We start from the raw sequence: 6,428 nt of genomic DNA on the forward strand, positions 1-6,428 counted from the left end.
AGATTTCTCCTGAGCACCCGAAAGGATTACTCCTGAGCAGCCCCAAGGGATTACTCCTGAGCACCCCAAAGAATTACTCCTGAGCAGCCCCAAGAGATTACTCCTGAGCAGCCCCAAGAGATTACTCCTGAGCAGCCCCAAGGGATTACTCCTGAGCACCGCCAAGGGATTACTCCTGAGCAGCCACAATGTATTACTCCTGAGCACTTCAAGGGATTACTCCTGAGTAGCCCAAAGAATTATTCCTGAGCAGCCCCAAAGGATTACTCCTGAGCAGCGCAAGGGATTACTCCTGAGCAGCCCCAAGGGATTACTCCTGAGCAGCGCAAGGGATTACTCCTGAGCAGCCTAAAGGATTATTCCTGAGCAGCCCCAAAGGAATACTCCTGAGCAGCGCAAGGGATTACTCCTGAGCAGCCAAAGGATTACTCCTGAGCACCCCAAGGGATTACTCCTGAGCAGCCCCAAAGGATTACTCCTGAGCAGCCCAAAGGATTATTCCTGAGCAGCCCCAAGGGATTACTCCTGAGCAGCCCAAAGGATTACTCCTGAGCAGCCCCAAGGGATTACTCCTGAGCAGTTCCAATAGATTACTCCTGAGCAGCCAAAGGATTACTCCTGAGCAGCCCCAATAGATTACTCCTGAGCAGCCAAAGGATTACTCCTGAGCAGCCCCAATGTATTACTCCTGAGCAGCCCCAAGGGATTACTCCTGAGCAGCCCCAGGGATTACTCCTGAGCAGCCCCAGGGACTATTGCTGTTCCTGCTTATGTTCTTTACATCTTATAATTGACTCCAGCATCATACCTGCTCAGTGCTGTCATTTGCCCATTGGTTGGCTTGTACGTTTTAAAAAGTGTGTTCGCTCTTAATGTAATTTTAATCCTGTTTGAAACGGAAGGCATCAGAGTAAACATTCTAAGATTGAGTCATGAGCAAGGCGTTCTGAGTGGGTAAAAGGTGATAACTTAATTCCAGGTCTAAACAGGAAGGTGCTTGGAAATACAACACATGTGGGTCAGGTTTTCAGGGATAATTTTGGGATTTGTTCCAGATGCCCCCCCCCCCCCCCCCTCCCCCTCACCAAAACCAAATACTACATCTCTGGACAGTATCCACTGCTCCATGGTGTGACGTTACATTTCCCTTCCCTGACCGAAATTGCCTTCGTTTGTGTCAGTTCCACACCATGGAGCTGTGTCTCTAGTCTAGGGTCAAGTCACATAAATACATTTTACACAGATACTACTTTTGGGGGCGCGTACAATAGACTTCTAATCTGTCAACCCATGATCAACACAAATCACACAGATCAGTAATGAAGGCTCAGCAGTTCAGAATGACATTCTGCTGGACAAAACTCTGAGTGAAAGCAAACCCACCTTCCTCCCCTTTCGATGGCTTGCTTGGCCATTCCAGAGGGCAGTTTAGAGTCAACCGCGTTGCTGTGGGTCTGGAGTCACATGGAGGTTGCTTCTGGGTAGATTTCCCTCCCTAAAGGATGTTTCTGCATCAGGGGATGAGTTCTAATGACGATTGTTACACGGTTGATATTAGAACAGCTTTTCATTCGAGACATTTTGCACCTATCGGCATTTTCAGTTTGGGAGATTTCTTGTTTTATAAAACAAAGTGCCCATGTGAAACTCCCTCTTCAATACAAGCAACTATTGTCGCTTCAATGCAGTTTTATTGTCCTGGGAAATTACCAGAGTGAATGTTATGTGTAACATAGTTTGTGGCATTGCTTTTATGAAACCGTAGACATAATCCAATCAGATGTCTAGATGGTTTAGGGTTAGATTGTGTTGCAGCAGCACATTAGATGTAATGAGCTCTCTGTCTTTGGGCTATTACTGAAACTGCTAGTCCCTGATGAGCCTCTGAGACCCTTCACCCAAACTTTAACTGGTCAGATCACAGAAAAAAACCCCATTGTTTTCATTATGTTCTCTTCCTTAGGCTGGAGCTACCACCGAGTGCTTTTGGTGTAAAAGATGTATAATGGGTGCGTATTCATATAAACGCTGCAGTATTTATAGCTTGGTCGCCATGGTGTTGGTATTGAACTGGGGTGAACAAAGTTTAAAATCACACAATACCAGCTTATAGTCCAACAGGTTTCCAAGTAAACCTGTTGAACTATAACTTGGTGTTGTGTGATTTTTAACTATATTTATAGAATGGAATAGGTTTTCTCCTCTGGTTAATGTACTCTACTGAAAGTATAGCCATTGGATGTCATATCTTATTTTTTGTCTCAATGTATCTTTGCAGCTTTTATACATATTTCTATGTGCTTTTGAATAGCTGTGTGTTTGAATGTATGTTTTATTCATTCACAGAATGTGCATATTGCTGGTGAGGCCCGCATTTATTGCTTATCCCTAATTACCCTGGAATCTTGCTCAGCAATTTCAGGGGGCAGTTGAGAGGTGACCATATTGGCTGGGGGAGGGGGGTCTGGAATCACATAATGACCAGGTAATGACAGCAGATTTCCTTCCCTGACAGACATGAGTGAACCTGTTGGGTTACAAGGGCAACATTAGACTGGCTTTTAATTCCAGATTTTGATCAGATTTAAATTTTACCAACTCTTATGGTGATATTCAAATAGATGTCCCCAGAATATAAACTTGGGGTTCTGGATTATTTATGTGCTGCTGTTACCTCGACATCTCCATTTGCCCGTTGTAACTCTGTTCCATATCAACAAAAGGGCAGTTTATTTATGACACAGCATCCTCTCATCCCTGGTAGGGTTTGTGCTGTAGGGAGAGGCTGAACAGGCTGGGACTGTTTTCCCTGGCGCGTCAGAGGCTGAGGGGTGACCTTATACAGGTTTATAAAATCATGAGGGACATGGATAGGGTGAGTAGACAAAATCTTTTCCCAGGGTTGGAGGAGGCCAGAGCTAGAGGGCGTAGGTTAGGGTGAGAGGGGAAAGATATAAAAGAGACCTAAGGGGCAATGTTTTACACAGAGGGTGGTACGTGTATGGAATGAGCTGCCAGAGGAAGTGGTGGAGGCTGGTACAATTGCAAAATTTAAAAGGTATATGAATAGGAAGGATTTAGAGGGATATGGGCCAGGTACTGGCAAATGGGACTAGATTAATAATGGCGGGTCAGCAGGGATGAGTTGGACCAAAGGGTCTGTTTCTGTGCTGTATATCTCTATGACCAGACCCTCCCATGTTGTATGCGCCATGATCTTGTCTAAATTTCTTCTGCTGATGTCCTCACTCACACCAAGCAATGCTCACTCGTCACCTCCCCTGCTTTACTGATTTACTGAGGTTCCCAATTTAAGTGCATCTCACTACAATTCTCATGTTTGATTTTTAATCCCTCTTTGGCCTTGTCTCCTGTTACAAGGCACCTCTAATGCAATGAAGCGTTCCCAAGGAATTTCATAGGAGCATCAGGATTGTCACTGAGCCACACCAGGAGGTGTTAGGTCAGAGGATCAAAATCTTGGTCAAAGAGGTAGGTTTTCATAAGTCCTGTCCCTGTCATCCCTCAAGATCTCTCTGCTCCTCCAGTTCTTGGACTGGCCTTTGAGCTCAGCATTGACTGCAGGGTCAGTCACCTCGATCCCACACTGGGAAGTCTCTCACTAACCCCTCGACTCATCTACCTCTCCCACACCTTCGTGAAATGATCTCTTACTAAGCTTTTGTTTGGCAAATGTGATATCTTCTCGTGTAAGAACAGTCCTGTAAAATGCTGTGAGGAACCTTAGTATTGTTAAGGGTGCTATACAAATACAAATTGTTAGTATCTTCTTACACAAAGACCAGGGCCATGTCTTCAAGCATGGGATATGAGATATAAACCGAAAGAACTGAGGATGCCGTAAATCAGAAACTAAAACAGAAGTTGCTGGAAAAGCTCAGCAGGTCTGGCAGCATCTGTGGAGAGAAATCAGAGTTAACATTTCGGGTTTGGTGACCCTTCCTCAGATACAAGAACTTTTAAAACCACTGTATTTAGAGTCATGTGGTCCATACTGTTTCTTGATAATTGCTGACTGATTAGTTACACTAATTCTAAACATTACACAGAACTTTGTAACAGATATTAGTAACAACATGTCAACTATTTTATATAAATGTATATTCAGTGCACAATGAACTGGTAAAATTTCTTCTATTACTCAATAAACTTGCAACAATAGTTAATATTTAGATTTCTTCTACTTGTTCTTGCCTTTTGTCTACATGAACTCTTATTAGTTATTCGAGATTATAGATGAGACTTGATGATTGTTTTCACTGGGCTCAGCAGCCAGAGCAGCTTTTCATAAGCAAGACCAGATTAACAACAACAAGTCTGAGTCACCTCAGCTCACTGTATCTCTCTGCTACAGCCACAGCATCTCAATAAGACCTCAGAAAATGGTTAGAACCTCATTCTCAGGCAGTATTTCAACCTGTAATCGAAACTGTAAGTGTGTTAAACAATAGAAAAATGAAATAAATGTATTATATAAGTATATGTGTATGGACATATTAATTTTATACATCTAGGGGTATGTGTTCATTTCCCAGAATGGGGTTGAAATACTCAAGTCTTTGACAGTGTCATGACACGGTGGCTCAGTGGTTAGCACTGCTATCTCACGGTGCCAGGGGCCTGGGTTCGATTCCAGCCTCAGGCAACTGTCTGTGTGGAGTTTGCACATTCTCCCCGTGTCTGCATGGGTTTCTTCTGGGTGCTCCAGTTTCCTTCCACAGTCCAAAGATATACAGGTTAGGGTGGATTGGCCATGCTAAATTGCCTGTAGTGTTCAGGGATGTGTAGGTTAGGTGCATTAGTCAGGGCTAAGTGTAGAGGAATGGGTTACTCTTCAGAGCGTCAGTATGGACTTGTTGGGCTGAATAGCCTGTTTACACATTATAGGAGTTCTGTAGTTACTTGGGAGGGCTCAGGATCCTTGACTTTATAAATTGAGACACAGAACTTTCTGCAGTCTCTCGTGGTGAGCTAGTGACATAGCTGAACTCCACTAGAATTACGCTCTGGACAGAAAGGCCATCGATATACGAGGGATAAGGAAAGGGGTCCTTTATAGTCAGTATGAAGTCCCACACACTAAATCAAGAAACAAAGCATCAAAGGTTACCTAAGCCACATTCCAATTAGCATTGGGCAAATAAGATTAGAAAAAATAATGTGTAGCTCAAAGGTTGGTGCAGAAGTGGTCTTGACTTCATGGCGCACTAAGGAAGGTAAGGACTCTACAGCTGGGGCGGACTACTTTTGAACCATGATGGGATAGTTTCCAACAAGCATCATAACGAGGGAAGTAAAGAGGATTTAAAACTACACTGTGGGGCAAAACATGAAATTTGGGAAGACTGTTAAACCAAAATGTAGAGACCAGGAAAGAGAGAAAAAATACTGGAAACTGAGAGACAGTTGCAGGAGGGATAGAGAGCAGAAATCTAACAGTAAATCAACTGACCAGGTTAGAGGTAACAACAGTCATAGAATCATAGGATCCCTACAACCTGGAACAAGCCATTCAGCCCACTGAGTTCAAAGAGTGTCCCAACCCTATCCCTTAACCCTGCATTTCCCATGGTCAATCCACCTAATCCGCATATCATTGGACTGTGGGAGGAAACCGGAGCACCCGGAGGAAACCCACGCAGACACGGGGAGAACGTGCCTGAGGGTGGAACTGAAACCATGTTCCTGGCGCTGTGAGGCAGCAGACCGAACCACCATGCTGTCCCCATAAAAAAGACAAAACTAAAGGCTCTATCTGAATGCATATAGCATCCAAACAAAACAGGAGAACTGATATATTGTACTGATTTATTTCCACTGACACAGATAATTGTTAACAGAGACATGGTTACAAGGATGACTCAGACCTGAATGTTGAAGGGCACAGGATGTTCAGGAAGGCCAGGGCATCAAGAGAAGGTGGAGAGGTGGCTCGGTTAGTTAATGAAGATATCAGCACAATAGAAAGGAATGGCCTTCGTTCAGGAAACATGATGTAGAAGTGATTTAGGACGAGATGATAGACAATAAAAACAAGGAGCTGGAGCACAGACAGCTGAACAGTAATCTGACAGGAAGATGAGGCATCAGGGAAAAATGAAGGTTTGTCAGACAGGTACAAGAGAGGTTCAACAAGAGGCTTTGGAGAACTTTAATCTGTAAATAAATGGAAACATCAGATGGGCAAAGAGAGCCTGGATCAAGAGCACAGAGAATGTTCTCACTTACATTCCTGAAGGGCTAAACCAACCTTTTAGGCTGAAGAAAACGGCAAACTGTTCTAAAGCTGATATTGTACAACACGTCAGGGGGACGGAATGACCCCCACAACCCGAACCCTATCCCTTACCCTAACCCTAACCCTAAATTTAACCCTAACCCTAACCTTAACCCTAACCCAAACCTGA

This window comes from Chiloscyllium plagiosum, chromosome 22 (assembly GCF_004010195.1).
Source record: "Chiloscyllium plagiosum isolate BGI_BamShark_2017 chromosome 22, ASM401019v2, whole genome shotgun sequence".
NCBI classification, from domain to species: Eukaryota; Metazoa; Chordata; class Chondrichthyes; order Orectolobiformes; family Hemiscylliidae; genus Chiloscyllium; species Chiloscyllium plagiosum.